A 16,464-nucleotide genomic window follows, 5' to 3' on the forward strand; every position below is an offset into this window, starting at 1 on the left:
CTTGCCCTCCTATTTCAGGGGCAGGTGATGTCTGTCTATCTGTTTAGTGATGTCAGTAAAGGGAATCGAGTCCATCTCACCCTTTAGTGCCTCTAACACTGCCACTCTTCCCACACTCGTGCGTTCACCGTGACTGCAGTGGGTGTGCTGGTGATGGAAGGGGTATGCTCGCAGTGACGGAAGGGGTATGCCCACAGTGACGGAAGGGGTATGCCCACAGTGACAGAAGCAGGAGATTTGCTTCCACAGTGACAGAAGCTGGGGATTTGCTTCCACAGTGATGGAAGGGGGTATGCTTTGCAGAAGCACAACTGTGAGGGTTTTTAAAGGATTTTGTTGTTGTTATTGATTGTTTGGTTGCTTGGTTGGTTTTGATTTGTTGTTGTTTAGACAAATTCTTACTATATAGCCCTGACCGGTCTAGAACTGACCATGTAAACCAGGCTGTCCTCAAACTCATGGGGATCTTCCTGCCTCTGCCTCCCTGAGTACTGGGCTTAAAAGCATAACACCACACCTGACTTGTTTTTTGTGACGTGGTTTTGGTTTTTATGAAACGGAGTCTTATTCACATAGGCTGGCCTAGAACTCTGTGTTCAGCCAAGGTTGGCCTCAAATGTGCAGCAGTCCCCCTGCCTTAGCCTCACAAGTGCTGGGAGGTATTTTTTGCAGACTTTCATTTGACTTTGTCTCTGACCACATCCAGCTGTAAACCCACTCAATACTGTATGACTGCTCAGTTGTTTGGACTCCTTGGAAGGAATTGCTCCCTGAGCTGGTGTTCATATATTGTGAACTCCAACTGTTTACTTTTCTGGAAATCCTCTGGCCTATAGATTAGCCCATAAAACCAGTAAAATTGTCAGTCTCCCAATTGCCCCTCACCACAACCTCCAGTATTGCTCCACTTTCTCTGTTACTACTGTGGTTGTTTTTATTATCATTGTTATTTGCCTTGCTAGGGATTAAGCCCAGTGCCTTTCTCATCCTGGGAAAGTGCCCTACCATTGGGCGACACCACATCCCAGTCTGTCTACGGAAGGCAGGCGGCTCCATGCTCTTACAAATGAAGTCCACTCCTTTGGGAAACCGTTAGTCTTCTCCCTGCAGATGGGATTTCTGAATGACGCTCTTGCTCTGTAAGACATGTGCTGACAACTGGAGGGATTGTTCAGCGGTTAGAGCACTTGGTGCACAATCATGAAGATAAGAATTCAGATCCCAGCATCCAAATAACAAGCGGAGATCCCTCAAACATGTAACTCCAGCTCCGAGTGATCTGATTCCATACTCTGCCTCCTATGCACGCCCAGACACAAATAAGAACTTGTCTTTCTAGAGTGCCCATTTAATGCATTCCTGTGTGCACATGAACACATAATTAAAGACTGAAGTATAAAATACTTTTTAAATGCTCTAGTGAAAGGAAGAGTTGAGCAGTCTAACCTTGGTTTGGTGAGTTATAACTCAGTCAGTCCAGAGCGACTGAAAACAATCCTTCCGCCTCAGTCTCCTGAATGCTGGGAATACAGATGTGAGGCACCATGCCCAGCTTTTAATGAATGCTGTGTGTCTCAAGACTGTATGTTGTGTTGAGTGGGCATGCGATGTGTGCAAACACCCGTATGCACGAAGGCCAGAGAAGGACAGAAGATGTGATAAGCTCTATCATGCTTCCCTTCTTTTTCCTTGAGACAGGATCTCTCACTGAACCTAGGCCTCGACCCTGTGGGCCTGTCACTATTCCCACACCCATGACCCACTTTTTACGTGGGTGCTGGGGTCCACACTCAGGCCCTCCTGCTTCTACAGCAAGCACTCTTACCCACGAAGCCATCTCCCTAACTCTGGTAAATGTTTATAGTTCTCCATCAGGGTCCTTTAGCTTCTGGACAGAGAATGGAATCAAAGGTCCCAGATCTCAGGAAAGGCTGGAGCGCTTTGGGGCGAGGCCGGCGTGTGGAAGTTTTCCACAGAGCGTTACAGTTGAGTTCTTTTAGACTGAGATCACTGGTGGCAGTGGAAACTCAGACGTTCCAAAGTCTGTGGCAACGATACCAGCCCAGGCCTGGCAAAGCCCAGACCCAGCAGGCCAGAGAGCCTGTCTGGTAAGATGAGACCAGTGGGGGATAACGGCAGCCATAGTGGAAGGCTGACAGTATTGTATAGCATGTGACCAGCCAGCATGTTTACTTGAACTCAGGGATTTATAAACCGGTGGGAGGAGTTTCAAGGGTGATTTACATGCGGTGGTACAGTGCCTCATTTTCCATGCAGTGGTATGGTCCTATCACAAGAAGGAGAACACAGTACTTAATTGTCCTACGGGTGGGAGAATCTTCATAGTGCAAGGTCACCACTGAAGACTAAGAGCCTTAACAGAGTAGAGAATTTCTAGGTATTCTCAGATACTTGTTAGACTGCTTTTCTTATCAGGAAAGGGTCAGGCCGGTAATCTGCCCTAAGGGCTATGTGACACTCCTTACAAAATCTGGGTTCACTCAGATTAGGGGAGAGTTTTGGAACCTCCCTGAGAAAGGGAGTCCACCATCATTGACTGAGCACAAACAAATGGCATCCAGGGATGTCAGAGTCCAACCTTATCCAGCAAAGCTCCACTAATTGTTGTTCTTTTCTCTTTAACTTGGAGCTAGTGCTGGGACTTAGGGTCCACCACTCACCTTCCATGCATAAGACCCTGGGTTCAAGCCAGCACCATATAATGATAATAAACAGCCAACCATCCAGCTTGTAAGGAAGGAAGGGAAAAACTCAAGAAACAGAAGCAAGCCAATGAAAATACAGGAAATTAAATAAAAAGAAGATCAGAAAATAAAGAACAGGCATGAAGCATGGCATAAAAGAGTATAGAAGTGCGGCTGGAGAAAGATGGTCCGGCAGCCAGAGCACTTGCTGCTCTTCCAGAAGACCTGATTTGACTCTCAGCACCCACGTCAGGCTGCTCACAACTGCATGGAACTTCAGCTCCAGGGGACCTGATGAGGCCTTTGTGGACTTGAGAACACGTAGCAGACACACAACACACATACACAGAAATAAAAGATAAAAGTAAATCTTAAATAAATAAATAGCCCTCTGGAGGCAGAGACAGACGGATCGCTGTGAGTTCCAGGCCAGCTTGGTTTCCATAGTGAGTTCTGGGACAGCCAGAGTCCATCAATACAAACAAAACACAAACAAACAGCATCAAAAGAAGAGGAGGAGGAGGGCGTCAAGAAAGACAGGGTGGTTCAGCTGGTCCAAGTGCTTGATGTGAAAACCTGGTCACCTGAGTTCCATTCCCAGGCACCGTGGCAGAAGGAGAAAGCAAATGCCTGAAAGGTGTCCTCTGACCTCCACATACATGCCAAGGCACATGTATGCCTACACACTACACACATACACAAACACACACACACACACACAATAATAAGGGGGAAATATTTTGAAGAATATAAAAGGACTGTTTCCTTGAAAAGACAACTGACAGCTTCAGAAATAACTCCCAAATTTTACTGTTTGTTCTAGAGACTAAAACAAAACAAAACGGAACACTCCAACTTGTACTTCAACATTAAGGCATAGCATGTGCTTAAAACTTTAACCTGTCATAACGGTACCACCTGCAGCAACCTGACAACTGGGACACGGGATAGAGATGACCAGGAGTTTAATGTCATCCTGGTCGACACAGACCTTGTCCCCCCCCCAAAAAAAAATCAACAAAATAGTGCTAGGATGAATGCCTTTAATCCCAGCGCATGGGGGAGAGGCAGGTGGATCTCTATGCATTCAAGGGCAGCCTGGTCTGCCTGGAGAACTCCAGGCCAGCCAAGGATACACAGTGAGCTCCTGGGGAAAAAAAAAAAAAAAGTAAAAATAGAAAACCCGTGATCATCTTCATATCCAGAAAACTAGAAACAGAATGAGAGAGGCCTCATGAGAACGATTCCAAACAGAAATCTTGAGCAGCTCGGAGCAGAATGAAAATGCAGGGACATTAAAGACTCATGAGGAAGGGCTGGGATATCACTCAGCACAGAGCACTTCCTTCGCAGATGTCAGGCTTACTAAGAACATGAAGGCAGCAGGCCAGCGAAGGCCTTGGAGTTGTGCAGACTCCCTGCCCCACAGCCTGGCTGCTCCACTGCAGATTTGGCCCTTAACAGTGACCACTAAAGCAACCACTCAAGTGAGGAAAACAAAAACAACAAAAATGATAACATACACAAGGCAGAATAAAAGACAGGCAACGTTCAGGGGACATGGAGGGGCAGGAAGCTGCTTGCTCCAGGATCTGTTTAACACTTCTCGCTGGCTTCAAGAGCTTCAGCAGAACTAACAAAGGCAGGGAAGATTGCCCGCTAAGACAACACCCCTAATGCCCAAAGATGGCTCAACATGTGTCAAAGAGGTAGTGGGCTGCGGCTGCTCAACACCAGAGACTATGCAGCCTGTGAGTGTATCGGCGCTTTCTCTTCTCCAAACTGGAACTGTGCACCTCAAAAGCCACGTTAAATTTTAATAAAGTTCCTTTTAAAACCACACTTATTTATTTATGTGTATGTGTGTGTGCACGCACGGGGGAGGTCAGGGAACTCATGAGAGTCAGTTCTCTCCTTCCGTCATGTGGCTGCTGGAAACTGAACTCAGTCATCAGGTTTCGTGACACGTGTCCTTTTCCACGGGGCCATTTCCCAGCCTCCGCTCACTTTTTTGGGGGGACAGGATCTCATGTATCCCAGACTGGTCTCCAACTCCCTATGTAGCTGAGAATGGCTTTGCCCTTGTGACTTTCTACCTCCTGTACTTTCCAAGCACCAGGATTATTAGCATCTGCCGCTAAGTCCAGTTTTATAAAATGCTGGGAATTGAACTGGGGCTTTGTGTATGTTAGCCAAACACTGGAGCAACTGAGCCGCATCTCCAGACCACAGAACAAACTTCTTCAGGATACATGTGTAAGCCAACACACCAAGCAATTATTTTTAGCCAGATGGGAGCGCATGCCATTGATTCCAGCACTTGGAGGCCAGCCTGATCTACATAGGGTTCCAGGATCATCAGTCAGAGATACATTAAGAGACCCTGTGTCAAAAAAAAATTAATTAAGTTAAAAACAATATGAATATATATTTGTTTTATTGTTTTAAATTCCCTTGGGAACTGTTGGCCATCAGCCCGCCGGCTCAGGAGGAGCAGAAGCGGAGTGCAGGGCTCGGAAGGCCTTGAGCAGCATGGAATGACATCTGGGACCAGCTGCTGGGAGGCGGATCAGCTCTGTTCCTGCGGTGAGAGGAATATTCAGGAAAAAGAAAGCGGCCAGGAGGTAGATAATAGGTGCTGTCAGTGCGCTTCATGGTAAACAGCACGGCCTGTCGCAGGGGCACTCTACCTAATAATACGGGCAGCAAGCGGAGAACCTTCTACAGGAAGCTGTGTCAGAGGCTGCTTCTATGGCAAGCCAGGCCCTGTAGCTCAGGGACGTCCTCTGAGTAAGGACAGGCCCGGTTCGGGAAGCCTTGCTGGGGGAAGGGAGTCCTCCATCTTGCGCCCAGCTCCGGAAGCTATCCGGGTGTGGAGGTGGCAACCTTCAGCTGCAGAGCCTCCAACATGTATGTATGTGCGTGTGTGTGTGTGTGTGTGTGTGTGCACCTGAATGTAGGTGCCCAACGAGGCTGTGGGGCTGGGGTTACAGGCTGTTGTTAGCCATCCGCATGGCACAGCTCGTCATCGCTGTAACCTCAGTTCCAAGGCTTCTGAAGCCTTCCTCTGCCCCCCACCCCCCACAAAGCACCTGCATCTGTGTGGTAACATGCCCCCCCCACAGACACATACATACACAGAAGCTAAACCAAATACATACAATTAAAAATAGATTCTATGCTATCCACAAACACAAGATATCAAGACAAAAAAGTATTTTTTAAAAATCTTGGAAAACCGTGCCATGCAGTGGTGATGCAGCACTCTGGAAGGCAGAGGCAGGGGGATCTCTGTGAGTCTGAGGTCACCTTGGTCTACAAAGTGAGTCCAAGACAGCCAAGGTTACACAGAGAAACCCTGTCTCAGAACACTCACCAAAAAAAAAAAAAAAAAAAAACTATACAAAACAAAAAAGTCTTGAAAAACCAAAAAAAGAAAATTATTTTATTAGTGGGGCCTGGTGGTGTACACCAAGTAGATCTCTGAGTTCGAGGCCAGCTTGGTTTATAAAGAGAGTTCCAGGACAGCCAGGGCTACACAGAAAAACCCTACCTCAAGTAACAACTGTGTGTGTATAAATAATTTTATGTGTATGACTTTTTTTGCCTGTGTGATGGCTATTCTTGGTTGTCATCTTGACTATATTTGGAATGAAATACAGTCTAGAAATGGAAGGCACACTTGTGCTCCGGATTTTGAGGCAAGAAGACAACATGCCTTTGGTCCTATCCTGAGGCTGGAAGACACGGGCTTTTGATCTAGATTGTGAAGTGGGGTGACACGTGCTTTTGGTCCAGATGGACACACACCTTTAGTGCAGATCTGGAGGCACCCCTTTCATCTGGGCCACGCCTTCTGCTGGAGCCTGTCTAAAGACAATGAAAGGAGGAAGGTTTGCCCACTTGCACTCTGCCAGCACATCCCTTGGAGCCTACTTCTTCAGGGTTCCAGCTCATACAGAAGACCAGCTGAAACACTCAGCCTCGTGGGGCTGAGCAAGTACTGCAGTCTTGAACTTGCCATTCACACACAGCTGGCTATGTTGGACTAGCTGGACTGTAGCCTGAAAGTCATTCCAATCAATTTGTCTATGTGTGTGTATGTAACCAAACCCAGGTCCTCTGCAAGAGCAAGTGCCCTTAACCACTGAGCCAACCATTTAGCCCACAAGACAATGGGCCTTATGGTAAAATTATAAAACTACATTAGAAGATATTTTATAGTAGAAGTGTATATATTGCTCGAAACACACACACACACACACACACACACACACACACACACACACACACACTGTGGGCTGGAGAGATGGAACAGTGTTAAGAGTGCTTGCTGTAGACAGGCAGAGCAGAGCATGCCCTTAATCCCAGCACTCAGGAGGGAGAGGTCAGCCTGGTCTGTAGATCGAGTTCCAGGACAGTCAGGGCTGTGACACAGAGAAAGCTCGTCTCGAAAAACAAAACAAAACAAAAAAACAGAAACATAAAAAGAGCTTGCTGCTCTTCTTGAAGACCAGAGTTTGGTTCTCGGCACTCATGTGGGTCAGCTCACAATTGCTGACCAGCTCCAAGGCATCTGACCCCACAGAGAGAGACAGAGACAGAAAGGAAGAAAAAAAAATTTCCAGGACTTTATTTTTGACTTTTGTATTTTAATGGAGTGTGCTGGATTTCTCTACAATTCTGTTCATATGACTGCAGAACCTGGAAACGCTGCTGTGGCTATTGGTGCAGAGTGCTGGACTTTTTGGTCTTTCTCTACAAATAAAAAAAAAGTACACACACACACACACACACACACGCACACACACGCACACACACGATGCATGTATCAACAGTGGAAAAAGTACCTCCCTTTGCCGTACATTTAGCAGCGTTAACCTCATCTGCTCCCCTTGTGTACAGCGGCAGGACGCTGCATTGAAAACGCAGCGCTTTGTCTAGGTTATTCGCCACGGAAGCACGGTTCCCGACCGGAGCCGAGAAGCACCTTGCCGACACCTTTGAAACTCTGTGCCGCAGTCCCGACCCCACCCCTCAGTACAGGGAACTTGTTGGTCATTTCTTCGTCCTTTACGGCCAGCTGAAAACCCGTTCATCTAACGTCCAGGGCGCGAAAGAACACGCCCGCGGCCAGCAAGGGGCGGAACCCTCCGCCCCGCCCCCTGCAGTCGCCCGGGGGAACCGCGCCAGTCTCCAGGGCGGCCACCCGGCTCATTTACATACCCATAACACATCGCGGCCAGCGCGGCTCGTTTTCGTGAAAAGATACTCGTCTAGTGCTCGAATTTTGAAGCTAAAAACGAAATCTTCGCTTAAGGAGATCGGGAAGCAGTTGCCGTAGGTACCGGCACGGCGAACCCACAGTCACCGTCGGTAGACTAGGAGGCTCTGTTACCCTAGCGCTGTCCTCAGCTAGTCGCTGGCATACTCTGGTTTCTCTTCAGATCGTATAAATCTTTCGCCTTTTACTAAAGATTTCCGTGGAGAGGAACAACTCTGAGTCTGAAACCAATTTTTTGAGGCCTTGCTCCGGTAAGGCTACACTAATGCTGGTCTAACGATAGATGAATCTCTTCTAACCTTCTCCTCGGCTGGCTGTGCTGGGGCTGTCCTCGAACCCCGGCCTCGGTCTGTCATTTTCTCCCCAGCGCACACCTTTAATCCAAGTACTCCTTGGGGCCTGAGGCAGGTGGATATCTGTGAATTCCTGTACAACCTGGTCTACCAGGCCAGCCAGAGCGGTCACAGAGTAAACGACAGAACCCCCTTCTCAGCCTGAGGACTAAGTCGGCGGCCAGGAGTGGGGGCGGGTCGGGTCAGAGTTCGAGGTCCGCCTGGTCGGAGGCTGCGGCCAAGGCCGCTCAGGGGAGGGGGCTGGTTCCCCAGGACCTGGGGTGGCTCAAGCAGGACCGACTCCGTTCCAAAGAACCGGGCACACAGCGCACACACACACACGCAGGCACAGTACTCGCGTCCACAAACGTATCCATGAAAGGTTAGTAGGAGAAAGGCGTGCTTTTTTGCACACAAAGCACCCCACACAGCAGAGGCCACCAAAAGAGGTGACCGTGTGTTGACTAAGGAGTAGGGGTTAGGTGGAGCCCCGCCCTGTCTCCTCCCTCACAGATTAACCCAGCGGCCGGGATCCGGATCGGGCCTTCGCTGGTGTTCTAGGCCTCCTCGGAGCTCCCCGTCCAGCCCTGTCGCGTAGCTGTCGGGCCAGCTGGTCGCCTCCTCCCGGCCACTGCAACCCCGCAGCTGCAGTCGCCTGCCCTGACACTTTCCTTTTAAACTCCCTGAGCTTGTGTCTCTGCTTAAGAGTCTCTTACGACTACAGAGCATAAGGATCCCAACAGGGGCCCCCAAGTTCCCTGACATCCTATGACGGACTCTGCTGGGTGCCCCAAGATTTGTAATGACATTTCTTTCCTGCCTTTCTTTAACCAGAGAAAACGAACCCATTCCTGCACCCCCAGGTAACATCAAAAGCACCTGCAACCAAGCCTGATGTGGAACCCACATGGTAGAAGGAAAGACCTGACTCCCACCGGTGCCTCTGACCTCCACACTTACACCGTGGGGTGTGTGTGTGTGACCCCATTACAGAGGGAAGGGTGCTGGAGAGATGACTCAGCAGTTAAGAGCAGACTGTTCCTGCGGAAGACCTCGGTTTGGTCCCAGCCTGGCAGACAGTTAACCCCCACGGTCCCAGCTCCTGGCACTGTCATCATCCTGGCAGTGCCTACATATGAATACACTCGGAGAGACGCACAGATACCTTAAAGAGACGGAGAGGTTTTTTGGTTTGGTTTGGTTTTTCGAGACAGGGTTTTTCTGTGTAGCAGTGGGGAGGCAGAGGCAGGAGGATCTCTGGGTTCCAGGCTGGACTGGTCTACAGAGTAAATTCCAGGACAGGCAGGGATACATAGAGAAACCCTGTCTCAAAAACAAAACAAAAATCCAACACCGGGAGTAGAGGCAGGCTAATCTCTCTGAGTTTGAGGCCAGCCTGGTTTACAAAGTGAGTCTGGGACAGCCAAGGTGTCACAGAGAAACTATTAAAAAAATAAAAAGCAAGCCTGGTGGTGGTGGCACACACCTTTAATCCCAGCACTTGGGAGGCAGAGGCAAGCAGATATCTGAGTTCTAGGCCAGCCTGGTCTACAGACTGACTACAAAGATGGCCAAGGCTACACAGAGAAACTCTGTCTCACACACAAGAAAGAAAGAAAAACCAAAATAAATTAACCCTTTCCTCCCCAAGCTGCTTTTGGTCATGGTATTTCACCACAGCAGTAGACACCTAGCCAGAGTGGGACTGGAGGAAGCTGGGAGGTATTTTGTCAAGGTTTAGATGCACAGATTCCTCTCAGCTGAATATCCTGTCTCTGATCAGGACATTCTTCTTTCCTTGCATTGTGAGGAGAGAATCTTTCACAGGGAGCCAGCTTCCTTTCCTGTTCTCAGAGGGAGAGAGAGATCAGCGTGCCAACCATGTGCAAGTTGTATGTGTGTGTGTGTGTGTGTGTGTGTGTGTGTCCTGCAAGGTCTTTGGCTCAAAGGAAATCTGTGCCTCGGTGTCATATTCTAGTATTCCTCAAACCTAAAGGCAGAAGAGAGGGACTCCCGTCTCCTCTACCCGTGAAAGAAAACCCCAGCATTCCAGCCCCTTTCTGAAGCAGAACACCAAACCCCAGGCATGGCTGAGCCAGCACAGTAACCTGGAGTCACGCTAGCCACCTCAATGTGATTAATTAAAACAATTATCGTTTTTTAAAATGATTTTAAACATTTTCATAATTACTTAAAACTTCTTCAAAAAAGAAATCCCACAGCTGAGGCTGGAGCGACTAAGAGCATTTGCTACTCTTGCAGAGAACCTGGGTTCTGTTCCCGGCACCCACACGGTGGTTCGAAACCGCCTCTAACTCCAGTCCCAAGGAATCTGATGCCCTCTCCAGGCCTCTGCACGCACATGGTACGCTCATACACATAAAATAAAAGTAAGCAAGCTGGGAGGTGGCACACACAACTTTAGTCCCCAAAATTGGGGGGCAGAGGCAGGCTGATCTCTGAGTTCAAGGCCAGCCTAGTCTAGAGAGCAAGTTCTAGGACTGCACAGAGAAACCCTCTCTGGAATATATTTTCACAAACATATTTTAAAAATAGCTCAGGAGCCACGTGTGCATGTGGTGCAGAGAAAGGGCCTGTCTCCCAGCAACAGTTCCCAGATGCACTACTGTTTCAAGGGCCCAGCAGTCACACGGGACAGTGGCTGTCAGTGGCTGTCACTCGGCACACATCCCAAGCCAAGAGCTCCAATGCGCTCCACAGAGGTGAGAACTGACGGCTTACCTCAGTGTCAGTGAGGCTGAACTCGCTCTCACCTTTATGGAGTTGTGGTCTCCGCTGGGTGTGCTGATTCATACCTGTGGTCCCAGCATTTGAGAGACTGAGGCAGGAGGATGAGGAGTTCGAGGCCAGCCCGAGTCACATAGCGACTGTCTCCGTCCGAATACACGAGAAGAGCTGGTTTCCATTCGGGTCACCACCTGGGAAAGGACAGTAAATCTTAAAGTTCAGGGTCAAAGACCCACAAGATGTTATTCACAGCAGTAGCGTGGCCTACAGGAAACCAGAACCAGAGTGCAAGCTACAAATATATATATATAGAGACAGAGAGACAGAGAGACAGAGAGACAGAGAGACACAGACACAGACACAGACAGACAGACAGGGTCTACGTAGTCCTGGCTGTCCTGGAACCCTCTGTGTAGACCGGCTGGCCTCGAACTCTGATCTGCCTGCCTCTGCCTCCCGAGTGCTGGGACTAAAGGCTGCAAGCTCCAGTTTTAGGGCAAGCACGGCCAGAGATTCTCAGATGACAGACAAGAAGGGTGAGTATTCACAGGTGAAGCGCGGATCACAGGTCTAGCCTCCCCTTCCACCACAGCTACCCAGGTGCTCGCCGTGCCTCGCAGGAGACGGGAAAGCGGCACGGCTGTTTGCGCCCATCCCTTGCTCTCTCTAAAGCGATGCCGAATCCAGCGTCCCGCAGTGGAGGGCTTTGTTGGAATCGATTGCAGTCATTAGGGTTGTCGGTAGAGCCCTTCCCTGGTACGTGTGAGTCTCTCCCTCCAGTTCCCAGAACCACAACAGGGACAACAAGAAAACGTGGGTAGAGAAACCGCGGAAGACCCGGGGGTCAGCCCTGAACCCCGCCCCGGCCGCGCTCGGCGTGGCCCTCCGCTGGCCCGGCCGGGCACTGCGCGGAGACGCCGCCCCGGGTCAGGGCGGGGCCGCCGGTATTTGCATACCCACCGAACACCGCGCAAGACGCCGCGACCAAAACGAAAAGTCAGGGGTCGTTCCCAGGCCGCCCTCGCGAAAGTCCGCTCTGGTTTGCAGGCAAGGAGAGCGGCTCTCTTTGCTAGCGTGGCCTTGAGCCACGGAGACACCGTCAGTGTTAGGGAGTTGCTCCTACGGGAGGCCCTAGCCCCGGCGCAACTCCACATACTCTGGTTTCTCTTCAGATCGTATAAATCTTTCGCCTTTTACTAAAGATTTCCGTGGAGAGGAACAACTCTGAGTCTGAAACCAATTTTTTGAGGCCTTGCTCCGGTAAGGCTACATCAGAGCTGTTTAAAGTCAGACCTCTCTAATGCTGTGCTTGTGTGCGTTAGGGCCGGCTTTCCTGCAGGTTTTGGCAGGTCGACTAGACACAGCACTGACTAGTCTCTACAAGACCCAGCACTGACTAGTCTCCTCAACGACCCTTTCCCAGTGTATAGCACAGTCTTATGTAGCTGTTGTAGCTAGATGTGTTTTTAGCGGGTTATTCTTGTGTTGTGTGTTTTGAGACAGGGTATCTCTGTCTCTGTGTGGCCTTGGCCGCCCTCTGCTGGGACTAAAGGCCCACCACCACTGCGGGTGTCCAAGCAGCAGTGGAGTGAAAGGCAGTGCACACTTTGTAGACTCTTTCTGAGTGTGGGAGATTTGGACTGGGGAGAGGAGATTTGGGGGAAGAGATTTGGGGAGAGAGAGGAGAGTGTGGGGGAGGGGAGGAAGAATCTTCCTATGCAGCCAGGATGGTCTTGAACTCACCAGCTAGAAATTCTTCTGATACGAGTCAACACCAACACACCCAGGAATAAGCCAACATTAAGAAAACGACTGCAAGAGTCTTTGCTAAAGTCCGATGACAGTGACGTAAAGCACTACTGTCTGAGAGGGCGGCCCATCTCCTGGGAACAGTCTTTCCTGAGACTTGGCCTCCACACCTAAAGCCTGTCTTATTCAGCTCTTAGCTCCAAGGTTCCAAGGATATGGCAATAGGCAGGAACCTAAGAGCAGCCAGTCTTCTGAGGAACCATGCTCTGGCATGTGTGTGCATGTGAGACCAACATGCACGCACACACACACACACACACGTTTTGCTGGACTCCAGAGCTTTCAAAGGGAGAAGTGCTCCTGTCCTGCCGGCCCCTGACACCAAGCCCAGGCATCCACTGTGAGGATACAGTGTGTCCCGCAGCTGCACCAGGATGTGAAGGACAGCGACACCCCTGGTGGTGGTCCTTCACCGCTGGTGTCCTGCTGTCTGAGAGGTCCCCCCTTCTGGTCTGTCCCAGTTGCGTTTACTCCTCTCAGCTTCCGTGTGTGGGCCACATCACGTTCCCCTCCCATCTCAGCCTCTATTTCCTGCTCCCGGGGAATCATTCCCCTCCTTCCCAAGGTTTTGTCCTCAGACAGACCCCTGCCTAGCCCTTTCCCAGAGGCCCAGAGAGCCCCTGGGACTCCCAGGCTGCTGTCTGGCCAGGGCCCACGCCTTCTTGTAGAGAAACTTTTGCCTTCCAAGGTGTTCCGGGAAACTCCTTGGTCCCTTCATTTGGTGAAGAGAACAAAATGCTCTAGCTGTCTTTGTAATGTTTTCTTTCCTCTCTCCTTCCAACATCCCCAAAACTTTCATTACAAAGTTATTGAACTGGGCTCAGTGGCACACGCCTTTAATCCTAGCACTCAGGGAGGCAGAGGCAGGCAGATCTCTGAGAGTTCCAGGCCAGCCTGGTCTACAAAGGGAGTCCAGGATAGCCAAGGCTACACAGACAAACCCTGCTGGGAAAACCCAAAATCAACCAAACAAACAAAAAACTGCTCTTGAGGAGCTGGAGAGATGGCTCAGCAGTTAAGATCGCTGACTGCTGTTGCAGAGGACATGAACTGGATTTCCAACATCACAGCCAGCTCTCTGTAACTGCACTGCCAGGGGATCTGATCTCTCTCCTGGCCTCAGCCGGCACTGCGGGCCCGGGTGCGCTGATGTACACACAGGCGAAACACCATTCACACAAACTTTACAATTTTTAAATCTTTAAAAATGTTTTTCAATTTAAAAAGGAAAAAAAAAATTCAAGATTTATTTATTTTACGTATCTATCTGTATGTACACCTGCATGCCAGAAGAGGGCATCAGAGAGTAGTAGCAGCCGGTGGTGAGCCGCCATGTGGTTGCTGGGAATTGAACTCAGGACCTCTGGAAGGGCAGACAGAGATCTTAATCCTGAGCCATCTCTCCAGCCTGGGGCTTGGGGAGGGGAGGGAGCTGTTGAGCCAGTGAACTGACTAGGCGGGTAACAGTGCTTGCTGCCAAGCCTGAAGGCCTGAGCTCCCACCCCAGGACGCACACATGAAGAGTGCCCTCTCCTGCAAGATGTCATCTCTCCACATTCAAGCTAGTGCACCCTCCCCCCAAAAAACGTTTAATGCCTTTTTAAGAAGTTCTCCTTCTCTTTTCTCATTAACTACACATTTGCAAGAGTACTGCCCACTATAAATCAGGAAAGAATTCACTGTGCGGGGCGGTGGTGGCGTGCGCCTTTAATCCCAGCTCTTGGGAAGCAGAGGCAGGTGCATCTCCTTAAGTTCCAGGCCACCCTGGTCTACAGAACAAGTTCCAGGACAGCCAGGGCTACAGAGAGAAACCCTGTCTCGAAAAACAAACAAAAAAGAAAGAAAGAAAGAATTTATTGGCAGGAGAGGTTGCTGGGTGGTTCAGACTGGCCGCTCTTCAGAGGACCCAGGCTCCATTCCCAGCACGCACATAACCAACAACCGTCTGTAACTCCACGGGCTCCGCATGCATGAAGTGCACAGGCATCCATGCAGGCAAAACACCCACTGACTAAATTTAAAAATCTTAAAAAAAAAAAAATGTATCTGCCAGCATGGTGGCACACACCTTTAATGCCCAGCACTTGGGAGGCAGAGGAGGCAGATCTCCATGAGTTCAAGGCCAGCCTGGTCTACAGAGCAAGTTAGACTCAAAAACAGCCTTACCATTAACCACAGCTGGAATTCTGCCTTGCACCAGGAGGCCCGCATTCTCTTGAGGAGAGAGCTTAAGGCAGGCCCAATGAGAAACCCTGTGTGATGACAGAAAGGTCCAGCTGGTCAGAGTGCTACGGCTCCCATGGTGGACCCCCTTTTCCAGCCTGGGGACTAGGGCTGGTGGTCCTGGGGGACCAGTTTTGCAGACTGCAGATGCTGGGGCTGAGAAGAGACTCAAGGTTACTGTGGTAGGAGAGGGGCCTGGGAGAGGCTGCTCTCAGCGAGCTCGGGGTAGATGCTGTGTGGCCTCTGCAGCCCTGACTCGGGGATCTCTCCAGGGCCTGGTCTCCCTATTGTCCAGCTGTGTCAGATGGTCTCTAACAGCCCCACGCCCCACCCCTGGGCCCCAGGCTCTGACATTTCACGATGTTAAGCCCTGGACTCCAGGGAGCAGAGATGAGAGAGTGACAGGAGACCCGCCCTGGCCTTTAGTTATTACAAGGCTGTGCGTCCTGTGGGGCCTGACTCAGACAGACTTCCTGTGGGGATGAAAGCAGCGGCAGAGACAAAGCCATGCGACAAGGTCAGGCCGAGACTGACAGGCCGCCTACACTGTCTCATGCAAGCCCACGCATTCGTAAAAGGCACACACATACATGTGTTCCCATGCATGCATCTTGCGCATACACTTGCATACAGACATGTCCACAAATAACACGCAGTTACCTGTGCGCACGAATCTGCCGGCAACCCCCGCGCCCATGCATGTTCACACACACACCTGGGAGCGGGTATGCACAGCTTCGCCTTAACCGCAACCCCGAGCCGGCTACCACCCAGTTACAGTCCCTGTCCACGGACAGCTTGCCTTGTTGAGCGCTGGGCTGTGCCCTGGCACTCTACCACAATGGACCTGGGCAAAAGCCATGCAAGTGAAAGGGCAGTGGAAGCAGACACTGCCTAAGAGCCATGAAGGCCTTGCGGGGGCAGAGGAGGGGGTGTCAGAAGGTTCCAGAAAGGCGGGAAGGTGCACCTCAGGCTGGAATTCGAAGCTCCCTCTTGTGCTCACCCTTCATCTCAGAGGCCCAGGGACTGTGGCTACTGCTAATTCCCACCGGAAGAAGCTAGTTCCTGCCCATCCCTTCTTCCCTTTGGGTTGGTGAAGCCTCAAGACACCTGACCGTAGTCACACCATGATCTCTGCAAGATGGCAGACCCAGCGCCATCTGAAACACCAGTGTCCTGGAAAACAAGCAAAGGGGGGATGGTTCTGAGCTGGTCCAGGTGTGACTAGCTAGAGAGGGAGAGCTCCGACTTGGCTCTGGATCAGGGCTCACTATCGAAGACACCGGGATGACTGAAGACACAAAGGGTTGTAATTACCTAACAGTGGCTCAGGTTCTGCTCTTCAGAGCTGCCCACACAGACA

At 50.5% G+C, this 16,464-nt stretch overlaps 1 long non-coding RNA gene and 2 other non-coding genes across 4 annotated transcripts; 2 read left to right on the forward strand and 1 right to left on the reverse strand.

Moving 5' to 3' along the window:
- Nucleotides 1-4,534: 4,534 nt before the first annotated feature.
- Nucleotides 4,535-11,924, reverse strand: LOC132654608 (uncharacterized). 2 transcript variants are annotated; one of them, XR_009592251.1, is made up of 4 exons: nucleotides 11,666-11,924; nucleotides 7,556-11,260; nucleotides 6,516-6,575; nucleotides 4,535-5,286 (listed from the first exon to the last, which is right to left on the reverse strand). It is a non-coding gene; the product is annotated as an uncharacterized LOC132654608 (long non-coding RNA). The 2 variants fall into 2 exon arrangements; XR_009592250.1 differs by having other exon boundaries at nucleotides 6,516-11,260.
- LOC132655012 (U5 spliceosomal RNA) lies at nucleotides 8,133-8,248 on the forward strand. The gene has a single exon (XR_009592596.1). It is a non-coding gene; the product is annotated as a U5 spliceosomal RNA (small nuclear RNA).
- A 297-nt stretch (nucleotides 11,925-12,221) lies between the features above and the next one.
- Nucleotides 12,222-12,337, forward strand: LOC132655022 (U5 spliceosomal RNA). Its single transcript, XR_009592605.1, has one exon. It is a non-coding gene; the product is annotated as a U5 spliceosomal RNA (small nuclear RNA).
- Nucleotides 12,338-16,464: the final 4,127 nt, after the last annotated feature.

The sequence above is a fragment of the Meriones unguiculatus genome, chromosome 6, assembly GCF_030254825.1.
Source record: "Meriones unguiculatus strain TT.TT164.6M chromosome 6, Bangor_MerUng_6.1, whole genome shotgun sequence".
NCBI lineage: Eukaryota > Metazoa > Chordata > Mammalia > Rodentia > Muridae > Meriones > Meriones unguiculatus.